General features: G+C 39.3%; 2 protein-coding genes across 5 annotated transcripts in view; both read right to left on the reverse strand.

The window, feature by feature from the left end:
- The window catches only part of LOC110258964 (olfactory receptor 1L6-like), a 184,725-nt gene that overhangs the window by 146,137 nt on the left and 19,372 nt on the right, over nt 1–19,216 (reverse strand). The window contains exon 2 of one of the 4 annotated variants that reach the window (XM_021082250.2): nt 15,614–15,701. The exons of the other annotated variants lie outside the window; for them this stretch is intronic. The gene's annotated coding sequence lies outside the window, so the exon portion shown is untranslated. The remainder of the gene's footprint in view (nt 1–15,613; nt 15,702–19,216) is intronic. 4 annotated transcript variants of the gene reach the window in all.
- The window catches only part of OR1B1 (olfactory receptor family 1 subfamily B member 1), a 381,661-nt gene that overhangs the window by 59,733 nt on the left and 302,712 nt on the right, over nt 1–19,216 (reverse strand). The window lies entirely within an intron of this gene.

The following is a 19,216-nucleotide window of genomic DNA, read 5'->3' on the forward strand; positions in this document are numbered from 1 at the left end:
CCCATCCATCCCACAACCCTCTCCTCCCCCATGGCAACCACAGTCTCTTCTGTCTATGAGTCTGCTTATGTTGTGCTATATTTTAGTTTTCACTATAAGTGATATAATATGATGTTTGTTTCTAACTTACCTCACTTAGTATGAGACTATCTGGTTGCATCATGTTGTTGCAAATGCCATTATTGCATTCTTTTCTATGGCTGAGTAGTATCCCATTCTCTGTATGTACCACATCTTCCATATCCATTCATCTCTTGTGGACAGGTAGGTTATTCCCATGTCTTGGCTACCATTAACAGTGCTTCTAAGAATATAGGGGTGCATATATATTTGCGAATTTTAGTTTTAACAGGATATATGCCCAGGAGTGTGATGGCTAGATCATATGGTAGTTCTATATGCAGTTTTCTGAGTCAAATGGTATATGTTATGAAGTTTTTTTTATGTCATTTATACCTCCAAAACTCTGGGTGATTTTAAAGAAACAATAAAAAAATCAAGTATGGCCATGTTGTTCCTCTATTGAATCTCTTCCAGCAGGTTCCCAAATCAGACTGAGAACCAAAAGCTCAACTATAATGGATAATTTTATATGTTAATTTGGCTAGATACGGTATCCAGATATTTGGTCAAACACACATCCAGATATTTCCATGTCAGTATCTTTATGGATGAGAATAACATTGCAATCCATGGATTCTGAATAAAGTAGACTGTCCTCCATAAATATGGTACTAATTATCCAGTCAGTTAAGGACCTTTAGAAAAACAATGATCCCCCCCCACAGAGAAGAGGCACTTTTGTTGGCAGCCTGCCTGCAGATTCAAACTTCAACTTTTCTCTGGGTTTCTAGTCTTCCACTTTACACTTTATACTTTATACTGACTTTATACTTGCTAGCCTCCACAATTATGTTAGCCAATTCTGTAAAATAAACCTCACTATCACTTTTTGTTTTTTTCTCTTTTGTAGCATGTGGACGTTCCCAGCTGAGGGATCAGATCAGACCTGCAGTAGCCACCTATGCTGCTACTGCAGCAACAGGATCATTTAACCCACTGCAGAGATGCCACCAATCCCATAATGCCACAACAGGAACTCCATAAATCTCCTTCTCCTACACACACACACACACACACACACACACACACACACACACACACACACACACATTAATTCTAATTCTCTAGAGAATATTGACTAAAATACCTACCATGACCTTAAGTGCCCTATGAATCTGATCCTATGATATCTCTGAACTCATCTCCCAACACCCCTCCCCCACTTAGTCCTGTCCAGGTACAGAGGCCCAATTAATGTCCCTGGGATAGGCCAGACACCATCTCCCCTCAGTGTTTCTAGGTGTTGATCACCATGCTTTTGCCCAGGTAGCCCCATTGCTCACTTCCCTGTACTCACTAACATCTTTGGATGTTACCTTCCCAATGAGCTCTACCTAGACAACATTATGTTAAATTATGAACCCCAAACCAGCACTCTTGCCCCCCCTTTTTTGATTTTTAGGGCCAAATATGGTGTATATGGTAATTCACAGGCTAGGGGTGGATTCAAAGCTGTAGCTTCCAGCCTAAACCACAGCCACAGCAAAGACAGAACAAAGCCACAGCTGGGACCTACCCTGCAGCTCAGGGCAATGCTGGATCCTTAACCCACTAAGTGAGGTCAGGGATTGAACCTGTGTTCTCACTGATACTAGTCAGGTCTGTGACAACTTAGCCTCAACAGGAAATTCTTGGTTCCCCTTTTATGCCACCTTTATTCATGGATGTACTTTATATGCCAAAAACTTAGAATTTATTTATCTCAGACATAGAAACCCATGTACCATAGAACTTTCAGCCCAGTTCTATGATGACATATTTTAAAAATTAGTGAAGTTTATGGTGTGTTAGGAGGTTAAATCTTGCTATGAGGAAAAAGTGCATCATGAGCTGGATCAGGAGTTCTGGAATGTAAACTCTACAAGGGGATACATTTTCTTTAACTTGTATTCTCAGAATATAGAAAATTGCCTGGCACCTAGTAGTCATGCAGTCACTCTTTTTGTGTGCAAAAATATAAATTCAGGTATTTATCATTTTTCATATTAGAAGTAACATCTCTGGGGAAAATACAACACTCATTTCCAAGACTAAAATTAATCCAATAACTATAGCCTGGTCTCAACACAAACATCAAGTTTAGGGGGAAAAATTTAGACTTCCTGGAAGGTGGAAATTTGGTAATTGGATTGACTACTTCATGCTTCTCTATTGTCAAAAGCACAATCAAACTAAAGTTAATTTAGGTTTGGGCAACCATCCAAAGTACTATATTAACTTGATACAGCATTGACAATATAAGCATTTTGGACTTTACTAAAATGAAATATTAGAAACTTAACTAAATGTAGCTTTGGCAGGTGAGAAGCCAGACATGGAAGCAACACAAATGCCCATCAACAGATGAATGATAAAGAAGATGTGGTACATAACATAGTAGAATATTACTTAGCCATAAAAATAAAGAAATAGTGTCATGGAGATAGAGATTATCATACTAAACAAGTAAACCAGACAGAAAAAAACATATGTCATATGATATTGCTTATATGTGGTATCTGAAAAAAATGATACAGAGTTCCTCTTGTGGCTCAAGGGAAATGAATCCATATAGTATCATGAAGATGTGAGTTCAAACATTGGCCTTGCTCAATGGTTTGTGGATCCAGTGTTGCCCTGAGCTGTGGTATAGGTGACAGGAATGACTTAGATCCCATGTTGCTATGGCTGTGTGGTTGGATGGAAGCTATAGCTCTGCTTTGACCACTAACCTGGGAATTTCCATATGCTGCTGGTGCAACCCTAAAAATCCAAAATATAGATAGATAGATAGATGATAGATAGATAGGTAGATAGATAGATAGATAGATAGATAGATACAAATGAACTTATACACAAAACATAAATAGACACACAGACATAGAAAACAAACTTATGGTTACTAAAGCTGAAAGGGGGGGAGGACAAATTATGAGTTTGGGATTAACATATTCACAGTCTATATAAAATAGATAACTAACAAGGACAAATTGTATAGCACATGTAACTGTACTCATATTTTATGATAATATATAAGGGAAAACAACCTGAAAATATACATATATATACAACACAATACATAAAAGATCAAATTCCTTTGCACTATACTTGAAACTAACATATTGTAAGTCAACTATACTTCAAATTAATTAATTAATCAATTAAACAATCAAAAAATAAATGCCCAAGAATATATAAACACAATAAAACTATATATATATATAATATTTTAAAAAGCTGTAAAAAGAAGCCAAAAGTAATAATAATACAACATATTGAAAAATAAATATATATATATTTTTTTATTTTCCCACTGTACAGCAAGGGGGTCAGGTCATCCTTAGATGTATACATTGCAGTTACAGTTTTTTCCCCCACCCTTTCTTCTGTTGCAACATGAGTATCTAGACATAGTTCTCAATGCTATTCAGCAGGATCTTCTTATAAATCTATTCTAGGTTGTGTCTGATAAGCCCAAGCTCCCGATCCCTCCCACTCCCTCCCCCTCCCATCAGGCAACCACAAGTCTCTTCTCCAAGTCCATGATTTTCTTTTCTGAGGAGATGTTCATTTGTGCTGGATATTAGATTCCAGGTATAAGTGATATCATATGGTATTTGTCTTTGTCTTTCTGGCTCATTTCACTCAGGATGAGATTCTCTAGTTCCATCCATGTTGCTGCAAGTGGCATTATGTCATCCTTTTTTATGGCTGAGTAGTATTCCATTGTGTATATATACCACATCTTCCGAATCCAATCCTCTGTCGATGGACATTTGGATTGTTTCCATGTCCTGGCTATTGTGAATAGGGCTGCAATGAACATGCGGGTGCATGTGTCTCTTTTAAGTAGAGCTTTGTCCGGATAGATGCCCAAGAGTGGGATTGCAGGGTCATATGGAAGTTCTATGTATAGATTTCTAAGGTATCTCCAAACTGTTCTCCATAGTGGCTGTACCAGTTGACATTCCCACCAGCAGTGCAGGAGGGTTCCCTTTTCTCCACAGCCCCTCCAGCACTTGTTATTTGTGGATTTATGAATGATGGCCATTCTGACTGGTGTGAGGTGGTATCTCATGGTAGTTTTGATTTGCATTTCTCTTATAATCAGCGATGTTGAGCATTTTTTCATGTGTTTGTTGGCTGTCTGTATATCTTCCTTGGAGAAATGTCTATTCAGGTCTTTTGCCCATTTTTCCATTGGTTGATTGGTTTTTTTGCTGTTGAGTTGTATAAGTTGCTTATATATTCTAGAGATTAAACCCTTGTCAGTTGCATCATTTGAAACTATTTTCTCCCATTCCGTCAGTTGTCTTTTTGTTTTCTTTTGGGTTTCCTTTGCTGTGCAAAAGCTTTTCAGTTTGATGAGGTCCCATGGGTTTATTTTTGCTCTAATTTCTATTGCTTTGGGAGACTGACCTGAGAAAATTTTCATGATGTTGATGTCAGAGAGTGTTTTTTGCCTATGTTTTCTTCTAGGAGTTTGATGGTGTCCTGTCGTATATTTAAGTCTTACAGCCATTTGGAGTTTATTTGTGTGCATGGTGTGAGGGTGTGTTCTAGTTTCATTGCTTTGCATACAGCTGTCCAGGTTTCCCAGCAATGCTTGCTGAATAGACTTTCTTTTTCCCATGTTATGTTCTTGCCTCCCTTGTCAAAGATTAATTGACCATAGGTGTCAGGGTTTATTTCCGGATTCTCTATTCTGTTCCATTGGTCTGTCTGTCTGTTTTGATCCCAGTACCACATTGTTTTGATGACTGTGGCTTTGTAGTATTTCTTGACGTCTGGGAGAGTGATGCCTCCTGCTTGGTTTTTGTTTCTCAGGATTGCTTTGGCGATTCTGGGTCTTTTGTGGTTCCATATAAATGTTTGGATTGTTTGTTCTAGTTCTGCGAACAATGTCATGGGTAATTTGATAGGGATTGCATTGAATCTGTAGATTGCTTTGGGTAGGATGGCCATTTTCACAATATTGATTTTTCCAATCCAGGAACATGGAATATCTTTCCATTTCTTTACATCTTCTTTGATTTCTTTGATTAAAGTTTTATAGTTCTCGGCATATAGGTCCTTTACCTCTTTGGTCAGGTGTATTCCGAGGTATTTGATTTTGTGAGGTACAATTTTAAAAGGTATCATTTTTTTGTATTCCTTTTCTAATGTTTCATTGCTGGTATACAGAAATGCAACTGACTTCTGAATGTTAATCTTATATCCTGCCACTTTGCTGAATTTATTAATCAGTTCAAGGAGTTTTGGGGTTGAGTCCTTAGGGTTTTCTAGGTATAGTATCATATCATCTGCATACAGGGACAGTTTGATCTCTTCTCTTCCTATATGGATGCCTTTTATTTCTTTTGTTTGTCTAATTGCTGTGGCTAGGACTTCCAAAACTATGTTGAATAGCAGTGGTGAGAGTGGGCATCCCTGTCTTGTTCCAGATGTGAGTGAGGAGGCTTTCAGGTTTTATCCATTGAGTGATATATTTGCTGTGGATTTGTCATAAATGGCTTTGATTATATTCAGGAATGTTCCCTCTATACCCACTTTGGCGAGGGTCTTGATCAGGAATGGATGTTGAACTTTGTCAAATGCTTTTTCTGCGTCTATTGAGATGATCATATGATTTTTGACCTTTTTTTTGTTAATGTGGTGTATGATGCTGATTGATTTGCATATGTTGAACCATCCTTGTGAACCTGGGATGAACCCAAACTGGTCATGGTGTATAATGTTTTTGATATGTTGTTGGATTCGGTTGGCTAAGATTTTGTTGAGAATTTTTGCATCTATATTCATCAATGTTATTGGGCGATACTTTTCTTTTTTGGTGGTATCTCTGTCTGGTTTTGGAATGAGGGTGTTGGTGGCCTCATAGAATGCCTTTGGGAGTATTCCTTCTTCTTCAACCTTTTGAAAGAGTTTAAGGAGGATGGGCACCAATTCCTCTTTATATGTTTGATAGAATTCACCTGTGAAGCCATCTGGTCCTGCACTTTTATTTGTAGGGAGTGATTTTATGACCTCTTCAATTTCATTTCTAGTGATCGGTCTGTTCAGTTGGTCTGTTTCTACTTGATTCAGTTTTGGCAAGCTGTAAGGTTCTAGAAAATTGTCCATTACTTCCAGATTGTCAAACTTGTTGCCATACAGTTGTTCATAGTATTCTCTTATGGTTTTTTGTATTTCTGCTGTATCCGTTGTGATTTCTCCTTTTTCATTTATAATTTTGGTGATTTGGGTTCTTTCTCTCCTCTTTTTAGTGAGTCTGGCCAGGGGTTTGTCCATTTTGTTCACCTTTTCAAAGAACCAGCTCTTGGTTTTATTAATTTTCTCTATTGTTTTTTGAGTCTCTATTTTATTGATTTCTTCTTTGATCTTTATAATTTCCTTCCTTCTGCTGACTTTAGGACTTTTTTGTTCTTCTTTTTCTACTTCGTTTAGGTGTAGGGTTAAGTTGTCAATTTGGGATCTTTCTTCTTTTTTGAGAAAGGCCTGTATTGCTATAAATTTCCCTCTGAGCAGTGCTTTCGCAGCATCCCATAGATTTTGAGAGGTTGTGTCTTCATTATCATTTGTTTCAAGGTAGTTTTTAATTTCCTTCTTGATTTCCTCATTGACCCATTGGTTTTTTAGTAGCATGTTGTTTAGTCTCCATGGAGTAGGTTTTTTCTCTTTCCTTTTCCCATGGTTGATTTCTAATTTCATGGCATTGTGGTCAGAGAAGATACTTGAGATAATTTCTTTGCTCCTAAATTTATTGAGATTCGCTTTGTGTCCCAATATGTGGTCGATTCTTGGGAATGTTCCATGAGCATTTGAGAAGAATGTGTATTCTGATTTTTTTGGATGTAGTGTCCTGAAGGTATCAATGAAGTCTAACTTTTCTATTGTTTCCTTTAGGATCTCTGTTGCTTTCTTGGTTTTCTGTCTAGAGGATCTGTCCATTGATGTGAGCGGGGTATTTAGGTCTCCTACTATGATTGTATTCTCATCAGTATCTCCCTTTATGTCTGTTAATATTTGTTGTGTGTATCTGGGTGCTCATATATTTGGGGCATATATGTTGATGATAGTAACATCCTCTCCTTGGATGGATCCCTTAATCATTAAATAGTGTCCTTCTTTGTCTTTCTTTATGCCTTTTGTTTTAAAGTCTATTTTGTCTGATATGAGCGTTTCAACTCCTGCTTTTCTGTCATGTCTATAGGCGTGAAATATTTTTCCCCACCTTTTCACTTTCAATCTATATGTATCTTTTGTCCTAAGTTGAGTTTCTTGTAGGCAGCATATTGAAGGGTTTTGCATTTTTATCCATTCAGCCACTCTGTGTCTTTTGATTGGGGCATTCAGTCCATTGACATTTAAGGTGATAATTGATAGATGATTATTTATTGCCATTTGAACCTCGTGTTCCAGTTGATTCTATGGTTCTCCATTCTTCCTTTTTTTTTTTTTTTTTTTTTTGGTTGGATGGTCTCCTGTGATTATATGCTTGAGTGGTTTTTTTTTTTCATTTTTTGCAAATGCAATATTTGGTTTTGGCTTGTGATTGCCCTGTTTTTTAAGTATGCTAACCCCTTCCCATAATTGTGTGTTTTAGCCTGATGGTCCTGTAAGTTCAAACACTTCATTACTATATTAAAATTAAGAAGAGAGACATACATATAAACAAAAAGGGTTATTTACCTCCTGACATCCCTTGCCCACATTTTATGGTTTTGATGACTCTTTTTTATTTTTTTCTTTTTAATTTTATTTTATTTGAAGCATGATCATGATTAAATCTGTATGCTGGCTTATTTGAGTGACTTCTCTCTGATTGCAGTTTCCTCAGTCCTAGTTCCTCCTCTTCTTCTTCTTCGTTTTTTTTTTTTTTCTTTTTTCTTCCCTTTCCTTCCTTTCTTTTTGGTTTAGAGAAGCCCTTTCAATATTTCCTTTAACCTGGGTTTTGTATTGCTGTATTCTTTAAGTTTTTGTTTGTTGGGAAACATTTTTATTTCCCCTTCTATTTTAAATGATATTCTTGCTGGATAGAGTATTCTAGGTTGCATATTTTTTCCTTTGAGCACTTTAAATATCTCTTGCCATTCCCTCCTGGCCTGTAGTGTTTCTGTAGAGAAATCAGCTGATATTCTTATGGGGGTTCCCTTATAGGTAACATTCTGTTTTTCTCTTGCTGCCTTGAGGATCCTCTCTTTATCACTAACTTTTGCCATTTTTATTATGATGTGTCTTGGTGTGGGTCTGTTTGGGTTCAGTTTGTTTGGGGCCCTCTGTGCTTCTTGTATCTTGAATCCAGTATCCTTTAGATTTGGGAAGTTTCCAGCAATAATTTCTTCAAATATATTTTCCATTCCCTCATCTTTTTCTACTCCTTCTGGAATTCCTATTATGCGTAGATTGGCCCGCTTTATATTATCCCATAGGTCTCTTATATTGCTTTCCAGTTTTTTGATTCGGTTTTCTGTCTGTTGACCAGATTGAGCGATTTCCATTATTCTATCTTCCATATCACTGATTCCTTCTTCTGCATTATTCATTCTGGTTTTTACTGCCCCTAGTTCAGTTTGCATCTCTGCCAATGAGTGTTCTAGTTTTTCTTGGCTCCTCCTTATATTTTCTAGTTCCTTTCTGAGTGTATCTGCATTACTGTTCATATCTTCTCTTAAGTCCTTCAGTATTTTCACTATTTCTCTTTTGAACTCCAGGTCTGTCTGATTGCAGAGATCTGTTTCATTGTTGACTGTTTTAGGTGAGTTCTCCTGTTGATTGACTGGGAGTGGTTTCTCAGCTTCTTCATCTTGCTTGTTGTTTTCTTTCTCCTGAGGGAGTTGTACTCTCCGTGATCGGGCAGTGTTTGCCTTGTCACTGCCGTGGAATATTTCCTGAGGGCTGGCGTTGTTGGTCAATCTTTTTTGAGGCAGTGTGGCTTTTCTGGAGTGTTGATGGGGCTAACAGTGTTTCTTTGAAGCAAAGGAGGACTTCCTGAGGGCAGACAGGACTGAGAGGTCCACACCACGATGGTAGCAGATTTCACTTGGCCATGCAGAGCTTTCTCTGGTGTTTTTAGGCTGTGGGGTTCTTGCAGGGGGTTGGCGGTGTTGGACAGCTGCGTTTTAGGTGTGCATCAGCCCCTGGGGGCTGGAGCAGCTATCTGGGGCACTGAGAAGCTGAGAGGCTCTTCCCTAGGGCAGCCCAACTCAGAAGGACAGCCTGAGAATGTAGGCGGATCTTTTCACAGTCTGGCTGAGCTTGTTGCAGCTTTTCTGGGCTGCAGGGGGTCCTGCCTGGAGCTGGCAGTCCTATGCAGCTGGTCCACTAGAGCATCCCCTGGGGGCTTGGGCAGGTAGCAGGGCCGTTTGAAACCCAAGAGGCTCCTCCCCGGGGCAACCCGACTCAGAAAAACCGTCCGAGAATTAGGCCGATCTATTCCCAGCCTGGCTAAGCTTGTTCTAGCTTTTCTAGGCTGCAGGCCTTTTCTCGGGGGCTGGTGCTGTTTGGTGCTGCTGTGCGGAAGCGTAGCCCCTCCAAAGGGCAAGCAGGCCTGTGCAGGGACAGCCCCTGTGGTGGTAGGCTTCAGGCAATTGTTGAGGCCAGCCCTCCTGGATGGCAGGCAGCCCCAGGTCCAGCGAGAGCATAGGGGGTGGTGGGGGTGGGGGGAGGGGATGCACTGGGAAGCAGAGTTTTCAGCTAGCTTGCGGGCCTGTAAGCTTGCTGTGGCGTGGGGGGTATTCTATGGGGACCCACCCCTTCTTCTCTCCCCTCCCCAGCACGGGCACAGACCAGGCTCTTCTCCCAGATTCCCTCTGATGTGGCTTTCCCCTTCCCCACTCCTGGAGTATTGCTCCCTTCCTCTGCGACAGCTTTGTTTTCTAGTCTCCCAGGCAGTCTCTGCCCCGTCAACTGGTTTCTAGACCTCCCAAGCAGTTTCCACTCTGCCCCGCCCCCCTAGCCCGGGGACTAATCTCTGGAGCCTAGGTCTTGGTGTCCAGCCCCCACCCAGGCAGTGCTCCCCGGCCCTTTCATGGGGACTAACCTTCTGCGGCGAGGTCTCGGTGCCCAGCCCCCCTCCCAGGCGTCCCCGGCCCTTTCTCAGGAATTAACCTTCGGCAGCGAGGTCTCGGTGCCCAGCCCCCACCCAGGCGTCTCAATTTTTGGTGACTCTGCCTGTAGTTCAGATGGTCCATTGGGTTCTTGATCGGCTTTTCCATACTCCAACTTACTGCTACACTCTTCTCTGCATCTGGAGATTCCTCCGGTTCGTTTGATCTTACCCCCGGTAGGTGACTTTCCAGGGTGCGGGATCCCTTTCTCCTCCGCAGTTCCCTTTCGGGAGCCCCCGTCTCGCTCGGATTCACCTTCTCTCACTCTCCTCTTTTCTCCTGTTCTGCCCAATAATGTCACGAATTTCTTGCCGTTATTGGAGTTTAGGTTCCTCTGCCAGCGATTGGTTGCTGTTCTGTGCGAGTCACTTATTCTGTAGATGTGCTTTTTTTGTTGTGTTTGTGGGAGAGGGCAAGCATGTCTTCCTACTCCTCCGCCATCTTGTCCTCTCTCCAAAAAATAAATATTTACACATATACACAAAGAAGTTTGGTGCACTGAAGACCACACATTGAATGTGTGTTATGGGTAATGCCATATTAGGGTTATGTAAAAATAATTTTATAAGAGATATGAATAAGGGAAAATAAATTGATCCAATAACAATGAACATTTAAAGGACAGTGAGGAAAGTGCTAAAGACATGGGTGACCAACACAAATTTTAAGGCTTTTCTAATAATGCCAGTGAGTGAAAGAACATTGTTAGGTGATACTCACTTGGCTAACAGGTTACTATTTCTGAAAATATTCCCCAGAGCCAGTGTCATGTCTCTGTTTCTCAGGCTGTAGATGAAAGGGTTCAGCATGGGGGTGACCACTGTGTACATCATGGGAGCAATGATGTCTTTGTCATGGGACTGGCCTGATGAGGAAAAGTACACTGCCATCATTGTCCCATAGAATAGAGACACCACAGAGAGGTGGGAGCCACAGGTGGACAAGGCTTTGCAGATCCCTCCAGTAGAGGGGACCCTTAGGATAGAGAAACCAATGCAGCCATAAGAGACCAGGATGCCACTCAATGGCAAAATGAGAAATGCAAACCCTAGAGTGAATATGACCATATCATTGAGAGAGGTGTCTGAGCAGGACAGCTTAATCAGGGCAGCGAGGTCACAGAAGAAATGGGGGATGATATTGTCATCACAGAAGGACAGTTGAGCCAGGAGGAGGGTGTGGATCAGGGCAATGGCACAGGAGAGGAGCCAGGATCCAGCCAGCAGACACAGACACAGCTCCTCCCTCATGATGATGCTATAGCGTAGAGGGTGACAAATGGCCACATACCTGTCATAGGCCATCACTGCAAGAAGGAGATTATCAGTGCAACCAAAAAATAGGAAAAAAAAAGTCTGTGTTACACACCCTGCATAGGGAATGGATTGATCCTGAGTCTGCATGTTCATCAGCATCTTAGGGACAGTGACTGATGAAAAGCAAACATCAGAATAGGCCAGGTGGCTGAGGAAGAAGTACATGGGAGTGTGGAGGTGAGGGTCCAGCCTGATGAGGAGGATGATGAGCAGGTTCCCCAGCACTGTGATCAGATACATTCCCAGGAACAGGGCAAAGAACATGCCCTGCTGATTGGCCCGGATGAGGAGCCCCTGGAGGAGGAACTCAGACATTGTGCTCTCATTCTTCCTCTTCATGCTGCTTTTCTCTGCTCTGGGAATGCGGAGAAATCAGAAATTCCAGGAACTTGGAAGTACTGAGCATATCAGTTACCATGTGGTCACATGGATTCTCAGAGTAACTCTGTCTCATACAGGTCTCACTTCACTGCACTCACACACTGATGCTTCATCCAGTCTTGTGAGAGCAACACAATTTGATTTGTCTGAACACGGACTCTGTCACATGGAGAAAGTGTAGGATTTTAATCAATACCTTCAGTTGAAATAAGGAACATATCATTCTCTTTTTTACATGATAGACAGTAGAGAGGGAGTAATAAATAAGACACAGTACCTTCCATGACTCTACTGTCGGACTGCTTATGTGTCTGTGTCTCTCTAACACACACAAACACACACACACACACACACACCAACCACCCAACCACTTAAAGCATTATTTGGAAGATTATTTTACCATGTACAAAATGAAGTTCTCAACACAAAATCTTATTTTTATCATTAGAAATAATGTAAGAAATACAAAAGAAAGAACAAAGTATGAAAGAAATAAAGATGGAATGTAAGAGAAAGAGGAAGAAATGAAGAGGAAGGAAGGTAGGAAGCAAGGAAGGGAGGCAGAGGGAGGAAGAAAGGAAGGAAAAGATAAACATGATGAAAGTTTCTCAAAAAATTTGATAGAATTTCCATATGATTAATGAATTTTCCTTCTGCTTATATACACAGAATAATTGAAAGCATGGGACAAAGATGTATTTATACACCCATATTTTTAACAGCATTATTCACAGAAGCCAAATGACAGAAAACAAACATGTCTTATAGCTAATGACTGTGGTCTATACATACAGTGGAATATTAGTCAGAGTTAAAAAAGAAATAAATCCTGATGTAGCCACAATATGAATGAACCTTGAAGACATTATGCTAAGTAAATTCATGCACTCACAAAATTTTAAATACTGTAAGATTCCATTTGTGTGAGATTAATAGAAGAGTCAAATTAATAGAGACAAAAAATGGAATGGTCACTACCAGGGGGTGGTGTGGGGAGGAAAAGGAGGAGCTATTTTTCAGTGAGTACAGAATTCACATTTGGGAAGATAAAAAATTCTGGAGGTGGATGGTGGTGACAGTTCTACCACAATATGAATTACTAAGTGCCACAAAATGTACACAAAAATTATTGAATTGCTACATTTGTATCATATATTTTATCACAATAAAATTTTTAAGTTAGAAAATATATCAAAGGAGTCAATATATACTGACTAAAAATAGCAATCAAAACAAGAGTGACCACAAAGTTAAATAAATCAGCTCATTATTTGGGCAAGATGAATAAGCAGACACCAGGAACTAAAGATGACAGAGATATAGGAGGCCATCAAGCAAGATCAAGTAGCTTCCTGAAAATGTGTGTTTACTTTAGAGGTCTAGCTCTCACATCGAGAAAACAGTAAAAACCCAGACCATGGACACCACTTGAAGATTAGAAGGTCCACAGCACCTGACTCATTGTATTTTTAAAATTTTTTCCAAGAAATAACTTCCTTCATATCTGCCATTGTCTCTCTATCCCCTTCCATCACCAGGGTTTTAAAATGGCTCAGTTCTGAGCATACAGGCAAAGTGAGGGACATGTGAATTTGCCCAGTGAGGTGACCAGATAGCTGAGATATTACAGATGCTGTAGGACCAAGGACTTATACAAGAATTCACAGTTGTCTCATTAACTAGACAAGGTTCCAAAACTGATCCCACGCTTTTCCCCAGAGTGGAAATTTGGAAGTCATTAAACATCAATGAGGAACCTTGTGAGAAGTTCAGTAGCCTTCAAACCATCTGGACAGAGTGCCACCAACTTAGCATAAAGAGGACTTTGTTGCCTGTTCATGTCTAGAGCTGAGACAAAGGAAGACTCAGGCTGTGAGGCTGTCTGACCAGGCCCTCACATGGCCCTCTCTGCTCTGCTCTACAGCCATCCAAAGAAAGGATAAGGAGATTGTGAGTGTGTTATACACAGAAATAGACACTCCAAATGACACACAGTGATGCAAAAACAAAACCCCAAGTGCTGTTTTTTGGCCCTTTCCAACCTATGCTCATCCTAGTCAGAAATGAGGTTTGTATGTATTCATACCAACTAAGTTACAACTTTAAAATGGAATCCTCTGGAGTTCCCAACCTGGCCCAGTAGAAACAATTCTGACTAGGAACCATGTGGTTGTGGGTTCTAGCCCTGGTCTTGCTCACTTGGTTAAGGATCCAGCTGTGGTGTAGGTCACAGATATGGCTCAGATCTGTCATTGCTATGGCTTTGGCATAGGCCAGCAGCTACAGCTCTGATTAGACTCCTAGCCTGGGAACATCCATATGCTGTGGGTGTGGCTCTAAAAGGACAAAAGACAAAACAAATTAAATTTTAAAAAATAATAAAATGGAATCTTTTGTCAATCAAAATTTAAAAAACACAAAAAAAAGAACACTTCTACACTGTTGGTGGAGATGTACAATGATGTGGCCATTACGGAAAACAGTATGGAGATTCCCCAAGACATTGAAAATATAACTACCACATGATAGAGTAATTCCACTTCTGGGTGTAGACCAGAAAGAACTGGAATCAGAATCTCAGAGATGTATCAACTCTCCCATGTGCATTGCAGCTCTATGCACAATAGATAAGCTATGGAAACAAGCCACAGGTCGATCAAAAGATGAATGGATAAATTTGGCATATACAAACAATGTTTTATAATTTGGTCTTAAAAAATGGAAATCCTGTCATTCCTGACAAGACGGATGAAACAGAGAATATTATGCTAAGTGAAATAAGGACAAACATTGCATAATTTCACTTTGAGAAACTCATAGAAGCAGAGAATAAATGTCTATCACCAAGGGCTAGGAGGGAAGGAGAAATGCAGTGTGGTTATTTAATTGAAATAAAACTTCAGTTATTCAAGAAGAATTAGTTCTAGAGACCTGCTCTACAGCATAATGCCTAGAGTCAAAATGACTATACTGTGTACCTAAAAATTCCTTAAAAGAGTAGATCTCATGTTAAGTTTTCTTACCACATAAAAAGGACACAAGCACATTTTGAGAGACAGATATGTTGATGACCTTCATTGTGGTGGTAGTTTCACAAGTGTGTGCACATGTCCAAACTCCTCCAATTACATACATTAAATATGTGCAGAATTTGTATATCAATTACACCTCACAAGATGTTTTAAACAAATATGCAAAGACCACATCCAGTAACCCATGCAACTCACAAACCATACACACTCACACACACAGAAACTCCACTACACACAATGAGAAACATGTGTGGTCAAACCTGACACACCAATGACATAAAAAGAACCAACATGCACACAGAAACCTAAGCACACACACATACTGTGGATTTCCAGCCTCCATTGTCTATTATTGGCACTGTATAATAAGGCTTTTAACAACCATGGAAATGAACTATAGCTGTGTTGTCTAATACAGCAGCACCAGTCTCCTGTGATTGCTGGAGTTTTGAAATATAGCTAGTGTAAATGAGAAACACACATGTTCATTTCAGGTCATTTTAGTTAATTTTCATGTTATAGCCACTTGAGACTGGTAGCACCATGTACATCAGTGTGTGAATCAGTCACTAAAAACACATGGTTATAGGAATATCATAAACACATTTTCTCTATCTCTTTTTACTAGACCTCACATCAGTGCACACATCTAGGCAAAGTGATGGTTCCCTACCTTGCTTTGATCTCCACTGCTCCAGGCTACTAACTGAGGACACATCTCTTATGTCTCCATGGCCTGAGGATATTTAGCACCTGCTCTCCTGTTTACATGAAGGAGAACAATGAACAGGGAAGATCTGCATTTACCAGCAAAACTGAGACACAAGGGAACACCCCCCCAAACTTCTGGTTAGAGAAGAATAAAACAGAGTTAATTGCCCAATTTCTCGCCTTCCTCTTGAGATTGATCCAGTGCAGGGACCAAAACAGGAGTCCCAGAAGATGTCTCTAATGTCAGTGACACATTGGCCTCCCTTCTGCCTGCTCATGAGGAAAAGGAGAGTCCATGAACACCCTGGAACTTTGAAGAACCCATAATTAAATCTGCCACTCTGTACACTGCAGAAAGGACCAAACAGTAGGACCAGCGCTTGAGATCCCACACCACTGACCCTGAATGTGTTGGAGCTTACTTCCCATTACCATCATTTATTCCATACATATGAAACCACAAAATACCCAGAAAAGCCAAAGCCATCTTGAGCAAAATGGACAAAACTGTAGGCATCACACTTCCTGAGTACAACCTATAGTACAAACCTTTAGAAATCAGCATAGTATGTTACTGGCATTAAAATAACCAAATAAAAAGAATGGAACAGAATATTGGAGCCCAGAAATAATCCCACGCATATATGCTCAACTGATTTTGACAAGGGAGCCAAAAACACAAAATGGGGAAGTTAGTCTCTGCAATAAATGGTGCTAAGAACCTGGATGTCCACACACAAGAGAATGAAAGTGAATCCCCATCAGTGAAAATTGTCTATGCCATCCCATTATGGGAACAAAAATGTTTAACAACTTCATTCGCAACAATGTGGCCATAGCTAGCTATTCAAATACATCTTACATTTCACAGCCATGTTCCAACAACATGGATGGATATAGCAACTATTATGCTCTGTGAAATAAGACAGAGAGACAATGATTAATATCACAGTATCTCACATTTACCTGGAGTCTAAAAATCAAAAGAATAAATCAACTAAATAAAATGAAAACAGGCTCATAAATACGGAGAAGAAACCAGTGGTTGCCAGAGGGGATGGTGTCTGGGGGAGAGGGATGAGATAGGTGATGTGGATGAAGAGGAACAAACCTCCAGCCATAAAATAAAGAAATCTTGGGATGCAATGTGCAGCATAAGGTATATGATCAATTATACTTTTAGAGATAGATAGATACTAGATGAATAATTATGATGTTCATTTCATAATGTATGAAAATGTCAAATCACCACATAATACCCCTGAAACTAACATAATATTGTTTGTGAATTATATTTCACACAGCACCTGGATAGACTTGAACCATGGACCCTCAGATTAAAAGTCTGATGCTCTACTGACTGAGATACACAGGCCCTGAAAATTATATTTCAATAAGGAATTTAGTAAAGTGGATTGGTGCTAGAATAGTCCACAAACTATCATTCATAATGCTGAAAATTTTTATGAACATTTGGGTCCTAGGATAAGGACTTTGCCCATATATCTTAAATAATACCAAAACAAGCCTTACATTCCCAGATTTTTTCAAAAATTGCACAACTTCATTAAGAATTTGTGTTCTTTGGAGTTCCTTTTGTGGCTTGGCAGGTTACAAACCTGTTCAGTATCTATGAAGATGCAGGTCAAACCCTGGCCTTACTCATTGGGATAAGGATCTGGTGTTTCAGTAGGCTGCATTGTAGGCAGCATATATGGTTCATATCCCCTGTTGCTCTGGCTGTGGTGTTAGCTGGCAGCTGCAGCTCTGTTTCTATGCCTAGACTGGGACTTCCATATGCCACAGGTGCAGCCTGAAAATTAAAAAAAACAAAACTTTTTTCCAATTACAAGTGATTTTATCATTGATAAGTTGTTTAAGGTGATTGCCAGCTTCTCTAAAATAACTTACAGTTTTAACCTTTTTAGTTAACTAAGTATCATTTGGTAGATATTTTGAAACTATATAACCATGACACTTTTCACTCACTATATCTAATATCTACTGATGATTCCTATATGGAAAAAAAAAGCTATTGCAAATGTGGCGGCCAAATGGTGATTTTAAAATTTGATGATTTCCTCTATGTTGATTGGTTGTATTCTACTATAGGAAGGAACTTCCCCTTATCCACATTAATTCATTTTTATTTTCACTGATTTGTTTACATCATCACAGACTCATTAATTCTTAATTATACTCTGAGTTGTAAGCAATTACAGATATTAATTATGAAGTTCTAATTATCCAGATTTAGCCAATGGGAGCCCCTTACAGCCGGCTTCATATCTCCTTGATTAACTGAGCAGTTTTTATTTTCAAGCTCAGCAATATTTCCCTGGTCTTGTTGTTTCCAGGGCCCAGCCCTACAATCAGCCATTTGTCCCAGTACGTTTGGTTCCTGTTAGAAGACACTGATATTCAAAAAGCAAATTTTGCATTATGTGTGTTTGTTACTTATAAGGCTTCTAGATGATCTCAGAGAATACAGCCAGGAAATATATATAAAAGAAAAACAGGATAAAGAAACAAGGAATAAGCAAACTAAAGGAATGGTTACCCATAAGTGGTGGGTCAGGAGTGGGGCAGAAGGATTGGTAGATGGGGACCAGACTGATATTGATATATAATTTCAATTGGTTTATACATATTACAAACCATGAGTTCAAACTGGTATTATCAATTCTAGTTTGACACCATAGAGTTCTTTCTAGCCTCTCTTTTTCCAAATACATTGCACTTTTCCCCCACTCAGGAGTCATTCTCTTTTCCAGGACAAGTTTACTTATTTACTAAATCTTTGCAAACATGTAATATCAGAAACTTGAACTGAAACCACTGTTAATGACAAACTAATTTACCTCAAAAATTTGCTTACCAAAAAGTGTGCTTACCAAAAAATGTGCTTTCATTATTCTGAGAGTAGTTTATAAACTAAATTCACTGTTCAATAACATCTTAATTATTTTCCCTATTAGTCTGATTATGGTATTTACTCAAAATATAACCAGGTTCATTTTTTTGTTTTATTCTATTTTGTTTTTTTCCATCACCTTCTTTTTATTTTTTAGTGGTGAAGATAACATAGTCAAAATTATACAAATAAATATACTCATCTCTTCATTTTTCTATCCTATTCCCACCCCAACCCCTAGAGATAAGCTGTCCCTTTAGTTTCAAATTTATTCCTTTTGTGTTTCTTCTTGCTCAGTGGGAAGATGTATGTATATATTAATTTCCCTTATTTTTGACATAGGAAGTAGCTTGCTATGCATGCTCTTTTATGCATTGCTTTTTTCTATTTAATGATATACCATGGAAAATCTTCCATATTGATTCATAGGTATCTTTGTCATTATTTATTCATAGCTGTGAAGTACTCAATTGCATTGATGTTCCATAGTTACTCGTTGGAGGCCTGGAATAACATAGCAGTGATGTATATACTAAATTCTAACTAATGTGTTCCTCAGATGCTTAAAATGGTAAATTTCATGTTGGGTAGCACATTATAGCACAATAAAAACTTTTTAAGAAAAATCAAGACATCATCTCTACATAAAAC

The sequence above is a fragment of the Sus scrofa genome, chromosome 1 (genome assembly GCF_054392235.1).
Source record: "Sus scrofa isolate SSC_HxYL_T2T_F1_AM1 chromosome 1, Sscrofa_HxYL_maternal_Yorkshire_Landrace_v2.0, whole genome shotgun sequence".
NCBI lineage: Eukaryota > Metazoa > Chordata > Mammalia > Artiodactyla > Suidae > Sus > Sus scrofa.